Source organism: Pongo pygmaeus, chromosome 2, assembly GCF_028885625.2.
Source record: "Pongo pygmaeus isolate AG05252 chromosome 2, NHGRI_mPonPyg2-v2.0_pri, whole genome shotgun sequence".
NCBI classification, from domain to species: domain Eukaryota; kingdom Metazoa; phylum Chordata; class Mammalia; order Primates; family Hominidae; genus Pongo; species Pongo pygmaeus.
This window is the reverse complement of record NC_085930.1, coordinates 97,319,799-97,336,332: the sequence shown is the minus strand read 5'-3', so window position 1 is coordinate 97,336,332 and position 16,534 is coordinate 97,319,799. Positions and strand designations below refer to the sequence as shown.

The window sequence follows — 16,534 nt, the reverse complement described above, 5'->3', positions numbered from 1 at the left end:
CCCAATACAAACACAGCAAGGAAACAGAGGAAAGAAAATGACTAATGTGGTTGCAAATCCGCTGCACGCATGGCATTTTGCTACCGAGGCAGGTTTGAAATGAGCAGTTTAAAACCATTTCAGTACAACTGTGTCACTTTTGAGAGTGATCTGATGAAACCCTGTGAATCTCTTGCTTCCGAATTTACAGTTTCAGTCCTTGTTTAAAATCACATCTGTGGGTGATATATTTATGTATCATGATGCCAAGAAATTAAAATTGGCATTAGTATCAATAGTGTTAGAGGGGAGAAAAAAATTGTTAAAGCCAGATGTGGACTCAAAAACCCCTGGAACGATGATGAACATTTCTTTAGGTAAAAAGCAAACAACATAATTACAACTTTTATCTTGAAGGTCACTTTTTATATGCTTCTCCTCAAAAGAACAGTTCTGTTGGGACTTTGAAAAGTTGTCTTAGCAGAAGAGAAGAGATAAGGACAATGTGTATTCAGATCACACTTGGATGTTCTTTACTATCAACAGTTTTAGGAGAGTGAGCAATGGCAGGAGTAATCAAAAGTGCTCACACATACCCATGCTGATGATTCAGGTCACCTATGGAATAATTCTATCAATACTTACTTCTGCTTCCACAAAAATCAATTTAGAGTCAACATGGGGTAGTTCTAGACTTTCAGAACCACTGGATCACAAACATTTACTTTTTAAAAAAAAAGGAGTTAAAAAAGAGGATCAATATCATTTCTAGCTTTCTGCAAGTAAAGGCATTTAAAACTAACTCTACCTCCACCATTATCATCTACTATCACTGTCACTTCGAAAAGATAGGACATGGGGTCAGGCGTGGTGGCTCACGCCTGTAATCCCAACACTTTGGGAGGCCGAGGTGGGTGGATCATGAGGTCAGAAGATTGAGACCATCCTGGCTAACATGGTGAAACCCCGTCTCTACTAACAATACAAAAAATTAGCTGGGCATAGTGGTGTGTGCCTGTAATCCCAGCTACTTGGGAGGCTGAGGCAGGAGAATCCCTTGAACCAGGGAGACAGAGATTGCAGTGAGCCAAGATCGCACCACTGCACCCCAGCCTGGTGATGGAACGAGACTCTGTCTTAAAAAAAAAAAAAAAAAAAAAGGACATGTTAATGTAAAAGCTGTTAGAACACTCAAGACACACAATAAAAGATAGTCCTATCCAGGATAAGATAAGCAGGCAATCTTTTGCCCACATCCTATTATGCTGTTCTTATTATATTTGCCAGTGGCCCAAGAAATCTTACAGGTGGACCATAGGGCACATGTCCAAGGACCAGTGTGGGGGAGTTAATGCTACAGCTCTGGACCAGGAATCTGAAAAGAATATTTTCTTCTCAAACTCATCACTGGCACAAATCACCAACCCTGTACAAAGCTCTTTCTCAACCTCCAATTTGAGAACTATACTTCCTAACTATTCAAAATGCTCTCACATCAGTCAGGATATTTTTTCCCCTAACATATCCCTGGGAAGGGATGAAGTCAACCATTACCAAACATTTATGAATAGAGAAACAGAAAGAGATCCTGTGTCCCTCCAGAGGCACTGGACTGCAATCATCTGGCAACACTACCATTTTTGGACTCTCTGGAAATGGCAGAGATTTTCTGAAGGAAGGACCCTAAAGGCAGCTGTCCTTTATTGAGCATCTGTGATGTCCCTAGCACTGCTTGTCTCGTTCAAGCCTCAGCACTACCAAATGAAGAAGATGTTATATATGGTGAGTACAGTGGGCTGCTGGAAATTAAAAAACCTGCACCCCCATGGCCAATATCAAGCTACCCAAGTGGCATCCCTGAATGCAGACTTGGGAAGGGAGACAAAATAGCATCCCCATTGTATGGTATTTTCTACAACACAGACACAATAAATGTAACAACCTCAAGATCTTAGGTAATAGTAAAGTGTAATAAGAAATTAGGAAATTATGAGTTTTTAATATAATTTATTTGTGAGTTTGTATATTTAATTTGTAACATTAGTTATTAGAACAAGTTTCCAATCAACTTGGAGTCAACGTGATGGTTTTTTTCCAGCTTTCATGGGTCACTACAATCCAGTGCCAACACAGCATTGGGTGGATCCCATGAGATTTCAACTTCCACAAAGAAAAAATCTACTTGGTCCTCAACATTACTTCCAAGATTGCTGGAGTTCGCTGGACCAATAAAAACTCATGGACAAGAAAACAGAAAGTAAGTCACTTGTCAGAGTTTCTCTGTAGTAAGTGTTAGAAGAAACTCACTTCATAGATCACCCATTCTGATATCAGGTGGCATCAAAATCATCTTTTTAAAAGCCAGGAATGCAATTCATAATAATATCATACCATAACCAATCCTAGTTCCAGAATAAAAATTATAACTTGAGGAGAGAGGTTAAGCTTGTATAAAACAAGGAAAAATAATGAAGAAGCGACTAAGCAACACAGTGAAAACAAAAACCATAGGTAAAGGCAGGTGCTGTTGTAATTTCTGCCAAACATGAAAACATTGTCAAGGGTAAACATGCAATAGAAAAGCTAAACTTGTAGCAACAGTTATGCAAAATGGAAACAGAGTTCTCTTTGCTATAATTATACAAATTATATTATAATACAAACCAGCTAAAAATCCTGATTGGGCCTTTACACTCTGTGTCACTCCTTTAAAAATAAAATAAAATCTCCAATTACCCAAGAATTGTAATTTTCTTAATTACAATATTTTTCAATCCTGACTTCATAAATTCTGAGGCTCACCTTGATTCCTAAGGTGTCAGGTAAATGAAAATTGTAATCTATATCCAGACAACATGGACTGTCTGAAAATCCCATCTCAAACACTTCACCTATCTCTGAGATTTGGGATTATTATAACACTCACTCTGTGGCAGAGGACCAGTTGCCCAAGGAAGGTTTGTGCTCCTCTTCCATACTATAGAGTTGTTGCTAGGAGGCCCCACAACCACTACCTAGATGGGGCCATGGGACTTATTTCTGGCCAGTGGAATGTGGTTAGAAATGGGCAATGCAATCAACTTTCATAAAAACTTCCTAACTAGTCCTCAACTCTCCCTTTTTTTCTGTCTACTAGCTAGAAGTGAAGGACTTCAATATCCAAGAAGATGGTGTAGCCTCAAGATAGAAAAAGCCCACACTTCTGAAACATCATTTGAAAGGCTGCTGAAGACCTACATCGCATGGTGATATGAAATAAAAATAAACTTCTATTAAGTTAAGCCTATGAGCTTTCAGGTTTTATCTACAGAGATCCCAGCTCTCTCTGCTTTAAGAACTGCAATGGCTACAAGGCAAAATAATACCTTATTAGTCCTGTATTGTTTGTTGCTTTTGAATCACCAAAGGGATTTTAACGTGTGATTGCTTGCCAAATTTTCTAAACAGACAGTAGGATGAATTGGTTGCGGGAGGCTCCAACTGCCCCTAACCATCTGAGTGATGCACCCATTATGCACTAATCCTAAACAACTAATGAATTTCCCCAGGAGCATTTGTTGTCCTCTCATATAGGTATGAATGAGTATAAGATTTAACTTACTGTGATAGTTTTCACATGACAGTATTATTAAATCATGAAGTGCAATGGTACTTAAACTTTTCTGAGTCACAGATCTCTGTAAAAACCAAACAGGAGGAGTGGATTCTTTCTGGAAATGGACACAAAAGCACATGCAAGCCAAATGGTGTGCACCATGTCAGCTGGTTCACAGAGCCTGGATCAGCACCCCAGAAGTTTACCTTTGAGCCAGACTTTGGGCTGAGAACCACTTATTAAGAGGAAAGAGCACTGTACTAGAAGCCAAAAGTCAGGAGCGTGCAGTCCCAGCCTGAGACTTTGGGTATGCTGCTTCCCCTCTCTGATCCGCAGAATCAGGAGCTTTATGAATTGGTTTCTAATGCTCTTCCAGCTCTGAAATTATCCAGATTTTTAATAAACAGCTGACTCTGAAATGAGGACCTCCAGCTGGTATTTCTAGTCCCACCTATTCTGACTTTTAAAAACAACAGAAAAAAATAAGAGAAGAAAATTGGCGGCATCACACAATTTAACATCTCACTGTGACATCAACCCCCACATTATATATTTTCCTGTAATTTCATGACAAGGTTGGCTTTAGCTAGTGCAAAATTGCTAGCTTCTTCAGCTGATCAACATAAAAGTATATGAAGAGCCTAGAATTTTGAGCATGAAATCTCAAGTGGTTCATCAGAGTGATACTTCTTGGCGTTAATGAGAGTCTAGAGTCTAGTGAGTTAATCTGGATGGACACTAGCTTCCAAGATGAACCTGTCAGAATAATGTTCACACACACCACATACTTTCTTCAACAGACCACATAATAATAACAACAACTAAAAACTTAACTTTCATTCCAAAGGTAATTATTACGTTTATCTGGCCTTTTCCCATTATTGTTCTGTAAATCTATTACTGTATAACAAACCACCCCAAACTTAATGGCATCAGACCACCACCATTGCATTATGCTCATGAATTCTAGGTCAGTTTCTTGCACATGAGCAAGAAACTACATGGCCTTTTATTACCTAACCTTGAAAGTCCTATAGCACCACTTCTGTCATGCTCTTTTGAAGCAGTCACAAGCCTGCTTCCTAAAGGAAGGAGTGCCAAAGAATTTGAAGCCACGTTTTAAAATTGCCACTATTATGGACCAACACCAATTGGAGGAATCAACAGGAAAGGAACACTATAATCTCAAACATCAACGCATGTCAGTCTTAAGACATGGGAGATTCAGATATTCAAATAATAATTTGATACGGGGGATACAAGAAATACAGCAGTGAACCAAACAGACCAATATCCCAGCCTTCATAGTTGTTTTGTTTTTTTTTTTAATTCCAGATTCCAGTGGAGGAAAAGGCATGATAATTTTAAAAGGAGACTAAACCACATTGTTATAAATGTTATAAAGGAAAATAAATCAGAGAAGTAGAATGGGAAATACTAGGGAGGCACGGATCAATTACAACTTCCAATAGGACAGTCAGAGAAAGCTTCATGAAAAGGTGACACTTAAGCAAAGTCTAAAGCAGGGGTGTCCAATCTTTTGGCTTTCCTAGGCCACACTGAAAGAAGAAGAATTGTCTTGGGCCACATATAACATACACTAACACTAATGATAGTTGAAGAGCTAAAAAAACAAAAAGTCAAAAAAATCTCCTAATGTTTTAAGAAAATTTATGAATTTGTGTTGGGCTGCATTCAAAGCCGTCATGGTGGCATGCAGCCCATAGACCACTGACTGGACAAGCTTCATCTAAAGGAAATGAGGGAACAAGCTGTGTAGATATTCCAGGCAGAGAGAACAGTGAAGGCTAAGTGTGTGGCTGAAGTTGCATGAGGGATGGGGAAAGTAGAAAGCCAAAGAAGTGCAGGGGTGGGTGGGAATGAGAGGATGAGCTCCACACTTGGAGTCTGTCATGAGGACATTGATTTTACTCTGAGAAAAATGGGAAGACATTGGAAGGTCTGAGCAAAGGCAAACTATGACATGAGGCACTTTCTTAAAGGATTACTCCCAATGTTTTATAGCAGCATGGCTTCGGGGTGGTGGTGATAAGGACAGACCCATCAGAGCTAGTTAAAGGTAACTGGAATAACTCTTGCAAGGCATGATAGAACCTTGGACCATGGTAGCAGAGTGGAGGCAAGGAGAAAAAGTTGAGTTTAGATATGTTTTGAACATGAGGCGGACTTGGCTTCCTGATAGATTGCCTGAGAACTAAAGAGAGAAGCAAAAGATGGCTCCAAGGCTCTTAGCTTGAACAACAGGAAGAATGGAAGTGAACCACGAAGACAGGGAAGATTGGGAAGGAAAGGTGGGAGTTATGGGAACTAAGAGTTTTGGTTTTGTATGTGTTAAGTTTGTAATGATATTAGACATTTAAGTGAAGGTTCTGAGTAGGTGATTTAACAGATGAGTCTGGATTTGAGGGGAGAAGTAAGAACTACAATGACAACTTCGGGATCAGTGAATAGACAGTATTTAAAACCTAGATGAATCAACTAGGGACTGAGCATAGAAAGAAGAGAGATCAGAGTATTGAGCACAGGGGTATTCCAAGAGTGAGGGGTCAGGAAGTCAGGAGCAAGCAGCAAAGGAGCCTGAGAAGGACAGCCAGTGAAGTAGGAAGAGAATGAGGAGCATGGCATCCTGGAGATCAAGTGAAGCAGCTGTGTCCATAATGAGAGCATGGCCATCATATCAATTACTATTGAGAGATCAATAGGATGAAGTCAGAGAATTGACCACTGGACTTAGTCAAGGTCATTAGTGACCTCATCTAGAGCAGTTTGGGGGATGGCAGGAATGAAAATCTAACTAGAATTGCTGTAGAAGAATAGGAAGAGAGAAGAGCCTCAGGTTACTATATTTGCACAGTGGGCTATTTAACCAATCATTCACTTTGTCAAAACTCTGCTTTAGATTTGCACACCCAAGTTCATAGCTGCATTATCCCAATAACAAAAAGGTAGAAGCAACCCAAATGTCCATAGATGAATGAATGATAAACAAAATGCCATGTAAACATACAATGGAATATTATTCAGCCATAAAAGGATGGAAATTTTAATGCCTGCTACAACATGGATAGACCTCAAGGACATTATGGTAAGTGAAATAAGCCAGTCACAAGAAGACAAATACTGCATGATCTCACTTATGATAGGTATCTAGAGTAGACAAACTTATCAAAATAGAAAGTGAAATGCTGCTTGCCAGGGGTGGTGATAGGCAGAAATGAGGAGTTGTGTAATGGGTACAGAGTTTCCGTTTTGCAAGATGAAAAATTCCTAGAGATTGGTTGTACAACAATGTAAATATGCTTAATACTATTGAAGTGTACACTTAAAAGTGGTTAAGACAGTAAATTTGATATCATGTGTATTTTACCACAATTAAAAGTTTTTCTAAAACAGAAACAGAAATTGTTGAAGACCCACAACCTTTCCCATCTCTATCCTTCCAGAGAGTAACCATCATCTTGAAGTTGGTGTCTATCTTTTTCATGCATGTTTTTGTGCTTTCATTACGTATGTATGTCCTCATAAATAACATAAAGCTAACAATACAGTATGCTATTTTTTAACTTACAGAAATACCAGCTGTCTATCACACAAAGCTTTTTTGCATTTTGGGTTTTACCCAACGATATTTATGTTTTCAAACTTTATCAATGATATTAAATAAGTAGTTCTATAAATAAGTGTTTCCTACTCTTTTTTCCATTACAAACAGTGTTTCAATAAACCTCTCAGTACATGGAGGGGTGGAGAATCAAGTGTGTTTTAGGTATCTTAAATGCACAATAATTCTCTTCTTTCTAAAACATACTGTTATTTCTGTTTGAAATAATACTCCATCCTTTTATTCCCTTTTGTCTATAGAGGTTATTAAACTACAGCCCACAGACCAAATCCAGCCCACCATCTCTTCTGGTAAATAAAGTTTTATTGGAATGCTGCTATGTGCATTGATTTCCACATTATTTATGGCTGCTTTCATGCTGCAATGGCAGAGCTGAGTGGTTGTGACAGAGAACATATGGCCCTGCAAAGCTGAAAATAGTTACGATCTGGCCCTTTATGGAAAAGTTTGTCAACCCTTGGTCTAGGATATCTTCAAAACTCATACTAGCCAATCTTAGGAAAAAGAGTTACTCCTCAGGGGGTAGTTTAAAATATGTCCACAAATTCTTCAACATTCTCTTGATAAAGTGAAGCCTAAATGTCTTCTCCTTCACTGTAGACTGGACTCAGTAACTCACTTCTAACAAATAGAATAAGGTGGAAGTGACATGTTTGACTTCTGAGGCCCAGGCTTAAAAGAAATTATGGCTTCTTTCTTGCTCATATTCTTGGATCACTTGTTTTGGTAGATGGCAGCTGCCACATCATGAAGATATCAAGACATCCTATGGTGAGGCCCATGTGACAGGAAACTGAGGCCTCCTGCCAAAAGCCATGTGAATGAGCCATCAAGAAAGTGGATCATCCAGTCCCACTCAAGCCTTCAGATGACTGCGGCCCTGTCCAACAGCCTGACTGCAACCTCATGAGGGGCACTGGGTCAGAACTACCCAGCTAAGCAACTCCCAAATTCCTGACCTACAGAGTCCATGAGATAATAAAGGTTTGTTGTTTTAAGCCATTAAATTTGGGGTAATGTGTTATGCAGCCATATATTGCAAATGTATCACAGGAAGGTCAACAGCTGACCCTCTAGACTAGTCTAACATTCCATACCCTCATGTACACTCTCATAGCATTGTGTACTTTTCCTCCATGTCACTGAACATGGCCACAATTTTACACTAATTTATAAAATTAATTAATCCATGTCTGTGTATATCATAGAGTGGTAAACTCCATGAGCACAGTGACTCTATGCCCATTACACGCCCAGTAATTAACACAGTGCCTGCCAACAGTAGGAGCTCAACGAACACCGATGGATTGATTAAATGAAACAGTACAAGTGACACTGTATGTATAAGCCTGGAAGTCCTACAGTACTTTCGAGCAAAAGGAGTCTGCTGTGAAGGACGATAATAGCTAACAGTTACTTACACGTTGCTATGCGCTAAGCACTCTTTTAAGTATTTAATAAATATTAATGTGTTCAATCCTCAAAATAACCTCCCTAGGTAGGTATTATCACCATTTTTCACTTGAAGAAACAGAAACAGAGAAGTTATTAACTTACCCAAGAAAACTTTACTGAACTGTACTGCAGAAATTTATCCCAGGCAGTCTGACTCTAGAGCCCCTGCTCCTAATCACCTCGCTACACTGCCCCTGTTTCACCACTTGGCTTTGAGTTGACATTTGAAGTTGACACCTCCATTGGCTTCTTTCATTATAGTCACTTCCCTATTTCTCCTGTAATTCAGTCTCATTTCCCATTCTTTTCTTCAGTATTTGAAAATGAAAGAATTTTATCATAACAGCAGTTGTCTGAGACCGATGTGCATATTAGATATTAAAACTTAAAAGGCAAACATGGTTGGCACACAGAAGAAGTGGGGCAAAAAAAAAACACAATTACTTTAAAATTTTAATGACCTTCTCAATCTTTGACCAATCAAGCATTTATAAATAATAACCTAAAATATTTACATAATAGAATTAATAAGCCTAAATTAATAGACAGTTACACTGAACTTTGGATCCAATAACCTCCATTTCAAGACTCAATGGAATATTTAAAGACTGACCCCATACCAGGCCACCAAGGAAAACCTCAGATGGATTCCAAAAGGCAAAAGTTAATATACAGGCTACATTCTTTGTCCATACACAATAAAGCAAGAAGTTAAAAATAAAAGTTGAAAATAAAACCTTACTATTTGGAAAATGAAGCTCATAAAATCTTTAAATTCATCCTCTAGAGTGAGATCCTGTCCTCTCCACTTACTAGGTACATGACCTTGGGCAAGTTACCAGATTTTCTCTAATACTCAGTTTCCTCATGGATGTCACGGCTATCTCATAGGGTGGAGAAGTTGGGATAAATATATGGACTGACACACAGTATACAATCATCATTGAAACGTATCCTTATGACTGTTTTTGCTCTTTAATGATTATTAGTGTTCCTGACAGCACATTAAAGAAGGCAGTCTGGCAGAACGCCTTCCCTGCCTCCTTGTTCTGTGCTCTGACATTGGCTAGCATTAATGCACTGCCACTGGGTCTAATTGAATAATTTTCATTTAGCAAAAATCCACTATTTGCCAGGTAGGACACACAGAGAATCCCTGCCTTCATGGAGCTTATGCACTAGTGCATGCATTCTCAATGAGGGTGATGTCATGCCTGGAGGATTTGGGGAACAGCAAGTTTCCCAGGGTTGTTGGAGTGGAAAGAATGCTGAGGAGAATGCTGAGAGATGAGATCCAAGAAGTAAGGGCTGCGGAGGGGGCAGAATGTATTAGTCCATATATAAAGATATATATAAGAATATCTTTATATTCTTATAAAGATATTCGTCTTACACAGAAGGCTTCAAATTCTAGAGAGACAGGGAAACAGTTCCCATGGAAATAGATAAATACAGTAGGAAGCTACTAGTAAATTATTTTTCAGCTATCACAAGTAAATGGACATTTGGAAGCCTAAAACTATGCTATCTGAATCTCTGTACACGTACATTTTTCTTTAATTTGTCTTAATGGATAGTGTGCTCCTTTTGCTGAATCTGCATAAAAGATTTTTTCACAGATTCATCTTGGTCCTTTAGATGTTATGGTCCTGGAAACCACAGAAATTAATAGAATGAAATTCTATTAATATTTGGCCAGTTGTGTTATGTTAGCAATGTCATAGGGAGAAACAATAAAATTTAGTTATGTAGTTCAATAATTATTGGACACCTAACACATGTTAAGCAATGCAGAGACAGTAAAGATAAATGAAACACCATCCCAGGTCTCAAGGAACTTGACTGTCTAATGGAAAAGGGAATATATTTCCTGGAATATAAGACCACAAATGTTAATTTCAACAATAATAACAGCAGCTATAACTTACACAATGATTATCATATGTAAAGCCCCATGCCTCCCATCTAGTGCCTGATTTGCTCTGCACAGCATTCCACCACATAGGACTTACCGCGCCATGGAAAAGGTGCAGCCACTCAGTCTGAGAGAGTTAGGTAACATACCCAAGATTGCAAGGGTGGTAAGACCTGAGAGTACAAGCACGGTCAGTCTGATGTCTAAACTCGCTCTTTTAATTACTAACATAACACTTGGTTTATATTGCTATCTGTGGTCACTTCATCCTCTGCAAACATCTAGTATTTTAACAGGGACCTAAATCTGACTCACGGTTTGTTTCTCAGTTCCCTGATAGAACCCCACCCATTTTGAATGACATGCTATGAGAGAGAATGCAAAATAAGCATCCAGGCCTGATGAGGGAAGAACGGCTTTGGAAAACCTCAGGGAAGAGAACATGTGGGTGATTAATCTTCAACCAGCTTTGCACTACTCTGTTTACTCCATTCCTGAGCTAAAATACACCTCCCTGAACCTTATATGCGCTGGCCTTTGTCCCTCTCATTTGGGGACATAAAGAACAAATTGGGCCAATCTCCCACTGTGACAGCTTTCTAGTCCAAAGTTTTTCTTACTAAACAATCATTATTTTATTTCTTACATGACACAGTGTCCTGGTCACTCACCTCAGTCTATGCATCTCATCTCATCTGATCTCAGAAGCTAAGCAATATTGGGCCTGGTTAGTATTGGGGTAAGAGAGCAGCTGGAAAAACTGGGTGCTGTAGGCTTTGAGTGCAGAGGCAAGAACCACAGAGTATTATTTCCATACTTTAAAACCTCATGGATTTCCCAGCTGGATTTTAAAACTGCAATGGACCAGTGGCTCCATCTTACCTTCCTTGTTACCTATTTGAACATTATATTCATCTGTAACTGTTATCCTATGCCTCTACCACCATTATCTATTGAGAGCAGATAACTTGTTTCTCTCATTTTGCAAGTCCACTAAAAGAGAGAAATTGTGTCCCCAGGAGCGGTATTTAATGGATTATACCCACAGCCTCATCCATATATAAGTGATTTAGACAATGGGACTTTTGAACTGATGAGATTTAGATGAGATTTTGGACAGAGTTGATGCTGCAATGGGATGAGATCTTTGGAGATTTGGGATGAGGTGAATGTATTTATTACTTTGGAGGAATGTGAATCTTTGGGAGTCAGAGGGTGAAATGTAGTGGGCAGAATAAAAAAGAAGTCCACTTTCTATCTCTAAAACTTACTAATATGTTACATTATATGGCAAAAGAGGCTTTGTATTTGTAATTAAGATTACAGACATTAAAATAGGGAGATTATCCTGGATAATCTGGGTGAGTGCAATCTAATCACATGTGCCTTTTAAAAGCTGAGAACTTTCTCTGGCTGAAGGCAGAGAGAGATGCAGCAGATGAGGATGTCAGAGAGATCCTCAGTGTGAGAAGGATTTGATGTGTCATTGCTGATTCTGAGATGTAGGGGCCACATCATGTGCAAGGACCATAGGAAGCCTCTAAGGGCTCAGGGTGGCCCCCAGCTGATGGCCAACAAGGAAATCAGGACCTTGGACCTACAAATGCAAGGGAGTGGCTTTGGCCAACCACCTAAATGATTTGAAAGCATACTCATCTCAAGAACCGTTAAAAAAAAAAAAAAAAAAAAAAAAAGATCACAGCCCTGATGATACTTAATTTTGACCTTGTAGAACTTGAAGCAAAAAATCCAGTTGAGTTGTGCTACACCAGGATACTTCTGACCTGTGAGCTAATAAATCTGTGTTGTTTAAGCTGCTAAACGTGGTAATTTGTCATGGCTGCAATAGAAAACTAATATTGAATGGCTAATCTCTCCTTTGCACTCCTCTGTTGGAGAGTTTTCTTTCTACATTGAGGGGAAATAAATTCCCCTGAAGCTTCCATACACTGGCCTTTGTTCTACTCATTCAAGGGCATAAAGAACAAATCAGGTTCATCTCCGATGATAATAGTATCCAAGTCCAATGTCTTTCTTACTACAGGGTCCTTTTGTTGTTGTTGGTTTTTGTTTGTTTGTTTTCTTTTGTTTTTGAGACAGAGTTTTGCTCTTGTTGCCCAGGCTGGAGTGCAATGGTGTGATCTCAGCTCACTGCAACCTCTGTCCTCTGCCTCCTGGGTTCAGGTGATTCTCCTGCCTCAGCCTCTTGAGTAGCTGGGATTATAGGTGCCCGCCACCATACCTGGCTAATTTTTGTATTTTTAATAGAAACGGGGTTTCACCATGTTGGCCAGGCTGGTCATGAACTCTTGACCTCAGATGATCCGCGTACCTCGGCCTCCCAAAGTGCTGGGATTACAAGCATGAGCCACCGCACCTGGCCAGTCCTACTGTTTCTTATATGGCACGATATCAGGTGCTATTAGCAACCCCTGGGTCACTTACCTTAGTCTACTTCTATGTGTCAGGTTGAATTCCTGAGAGGCAGAGCCTGAGACAGGGACTTTCATGCAAGTGGTTTATTAAGAGAGGGCTCTTCAGGAAAGCTTTAAGGGAGGGAAAGATGCCATATAGAGAAGACAGGGAAGTTAAGCAAGGGTGTTGTATAGGAAATCTAACCTGAGCCTGGACTTGCAGGGAGCTCTAGAGAGTAAGCTATGCTGCAGTCTGTTCCCCTTGAGGAAAGGGGGCTGGGCTTCTGTACCCTCGCTCCAGTCAGCCCCTGCCTGTGGGCTCCCCCAGCACTTCTGGACAGGAAAAAGTTTGGCAATTCTAGTCATGAAAGGCATACTTCCAGGAAAGGTCACAGATATGAGCTGTTGGCAACAGCATTCACAGCCACTGGAGGATGGGTGCATCTGCCCAGCAAAAGGATTGCTAGGGGTCTGAATTGGGCAAAATCAGCATGTGTTACAATCTGTGCTTCAGAGGTTGTACACAGAACTCCAGGTTTTATCGGAACCAGCATGGAGTAAATAGGGTGGAACTCCATTATTTTTGTTTTAGGTAAGTGGCTTTAAAACTTATTTTAGCAGTATAAGCCTTCAAGCTTGTTTTGTCCCCAGATGAGATGCATGCACACACACGCACCCACATACTAAAATTAATTAAGCATCTACTATTTGTTAGACACTGTTATAGGTCCTGCAGACAGGAAGGAATTAAGACGGAATGGCCGCTACCATCATGAGGCTTACTGTCTGTTAAAGACAGCAGTCAGAAATACGTAAATCAACAAGTTAAAAATTGTAAATGTATACAGGTAATAAATGCTTTACAAACAACAGCAATAAGAAGATGCTGAGATAGAGAATGATGGGGGAGGGAATTATAGGATCCATATGAGGTCTGCCTCCCAAACATGTGGTATAAATGTCAACTTGCTAGCCCTAAAGTGCAGTACCAATTAAGACATTGTATCTTCCCCTGTTATCATCCCACTCTAAGCTGGCAGTCAGGCAAGGTCCCCCAAAGGAGATGACACTCAAACCAAGACCTGAAGGATGAGCAGGAACCAGCACGCAAACACCTGTGGGGAACATGGTCCAGGCAGAGGGAACAGGAAGAAGAAAGAAGTGGATTTGCTCTGATTAATAGGGTGACAGGGGGAGGAAAGGACCTGGCATCCATCCACTAAGTCCACTGCAAGGATCCCCGAGGTGTCTTCTTGGAACTCTAAGGCTCCTCTGAACACAACTTGAGGGCCACCCTTCTGGGCATCATATTTTGAGTCCCAGATTCTAAAAGTGGATTGAAGAAAGCCTCTGGCTCTCCATCCAGTTGCCCTCAGGAGCCACCCAAACATCATTCCACATTCCTGGATCTTTACACATCTTCCCTCACACCCCTTTCTCTCTCGAGTACTTGGAGAAGGCGTGGGAGAGGGAGGGTCTGGCTGCTTCACAGCTCCAGCCAGAGGGCCCATTTTAGAGATGCCAGCAGGGAATGGCATATGAATCAACAGCGTGTTCCCTGCACACCCCCATGGTCCAGATGGCTGCAGATCTCAGGAGCAGAGGGCGGCTCCTACGCAGACAACTTCCCTGGCTGCAGACACGTGCCACACTTCAGACCATGAGAGAACATAGTGGTGGTGGCGGTGGCAGCGGTGGTGGTGGTGACATTTTTACAGAAAAGGGCATGGTCTTTCTTTTGCTGCAGATTTTCACTTCAAACACTTGTCTGTAATGAAGCCTTGTAGTATAAAATGCTGAGGGCTCACAGAATTGGAAAGCACCATGGGAACGAGCTGGTCCAGCTTCTCTCTCTCAGCCTGAATCTTTTCACATCCCTGATGGGGGTCACTGGGCTGAAGCCTGAAAGATTTCAGATTGGGGCAGTCACGCCTCCATGATACAGCTCTGATAGTTGGAAAGTTCTCTCCTTATAAATGTTAAGCCAAAATCTGCTCTGTCCGACTCTCCCCTCTTTGGTCTAGTTCTTCATTACACAAAATTTAATAATATCTTACTGGCCATTCATCAAGGTCTTGCCATGCACCAAGCATTGTGCTAACAACTTGCCATGAAATATTTCATTTAACCCACACCCCAAACTTAGGAGGTAAGCACCAATCTTATCCCCAGTTTTCAGGAGGAAACCACAGTCTTGAAGAGGATAATGGAGCAACCTAAGACCAGACCACTGGAAAGCAAAACTGAGGTTTGGGCCCACATCTGTCATTCTCCAAAGATCAGTCAAGCTTTTGACAGCTACACAGCATAACCTCCACAGAACGAATCTATTTCTTTCTTCATAAGATGGTTCTCCAAGTATGGGAAGCCAGACCACTGCTCTCTTCTAAGGACTTTTCTTCTTTACATAAGATACCTCCAGGTCATTCAACTGTTCTTGATAGAATGCAAGAGCTCAAATAAGAACCATCCTGGTGACTCTTCTCTGGAAAAGCTGCAGCTTCTAATTGTCCTAAAATGTGGTGTCAAGAACTGGCCATTCCACACGCAGCCTGACAACAGCAGAATCTGTTGAGTCCATCCTTCTGGGTCTACTCAAGCAGCTGAAAATCTGGTCAGAATTTGAACAGCTGTGAATGATGCTGTTCTGCATCAAACTAAGATGTTCCTGAATCAGAAATGGTGTGTCCATACAGGTGTGGGACAAGGTAAGGGGTTCTGTATCAAGGGGCTCACAATGAACAAGTCCGGGCCAATCCCCCTAGAGAATTGCCTTCTGTGAGGGTTGTTCTTGGCACCCCCCCATAGAACTTTCCAACATTTGGCTTGCAGGCACCACACATGGGGCCTTTTAAGCCATTATCCATGCACGGAATTGGAGCTTTAGGGTATCAGATGGTGAACACAACCCGCTGGCACTCTCTGCAAGCCAACCCTCCACCTGCTCAAAAACCTCACCATCTAATCTCTGCAGCCAGGTCCAAGCAACTCTGGAATATTTTATGGCATTTGCCCTTATTATTTTATTAAAATTAGAGGAAAACTGAAGCAAAAGGACTGACATAAGTGACAACACATGAAAGCCCAAGGACTGAGACAGGTGGCATTAGTGAGTTTCATAGTGTTCAAAATGGTTCATCTTTAGCATGAATATGACGCCTTAGCCAGGCTTCAAGTATTAGGCTAAGCAACAAAACTGTTAAGGCTGCCAGCAGGGGATCCCTAAAGGCTGTATTTAAAAAATGAAATGGAATTAGGGATGGTAGAATTTTTTTCACATCTCTGGTAACAGTGGTCCCTTCCTCCTATAAAACATGTAAGTATAATTACTGACTTTTGAACATTTTATTTGCAAACCTCTCCTTGCTCTGCCATCAACAAGCTGTGAAACCTTGGGCAGGGTGCGAACCCTTTCTGTGGCTCACAGCCTCATCTGTAAATGGGGATGACAGCTGCAACCACCTCATTGGGTTGTGAGAATGAAGTGGTTACCAGGTGTAAAGCCAGCCAGCAGTGGTGCCAGGAGAGTATCT

At 40.7% G+C, this 16,534-nt stretch overlaps 1 protein-coding gene across 3 annotated transcripts in view; it reads right to left on the bottom strand.

The window, feature by feature from the left end:
* The window catches only part of ERC2 (ELKS/RAB6-interacting/CAST family member 2), a 975,821-nt gene that overhangs the window by 678,469 nt on the left and 280,818 nt on the right, over positions 1-16,534 (bottom strand). The gene's annotated exons all lie outside the window — the stretch shown is intronic.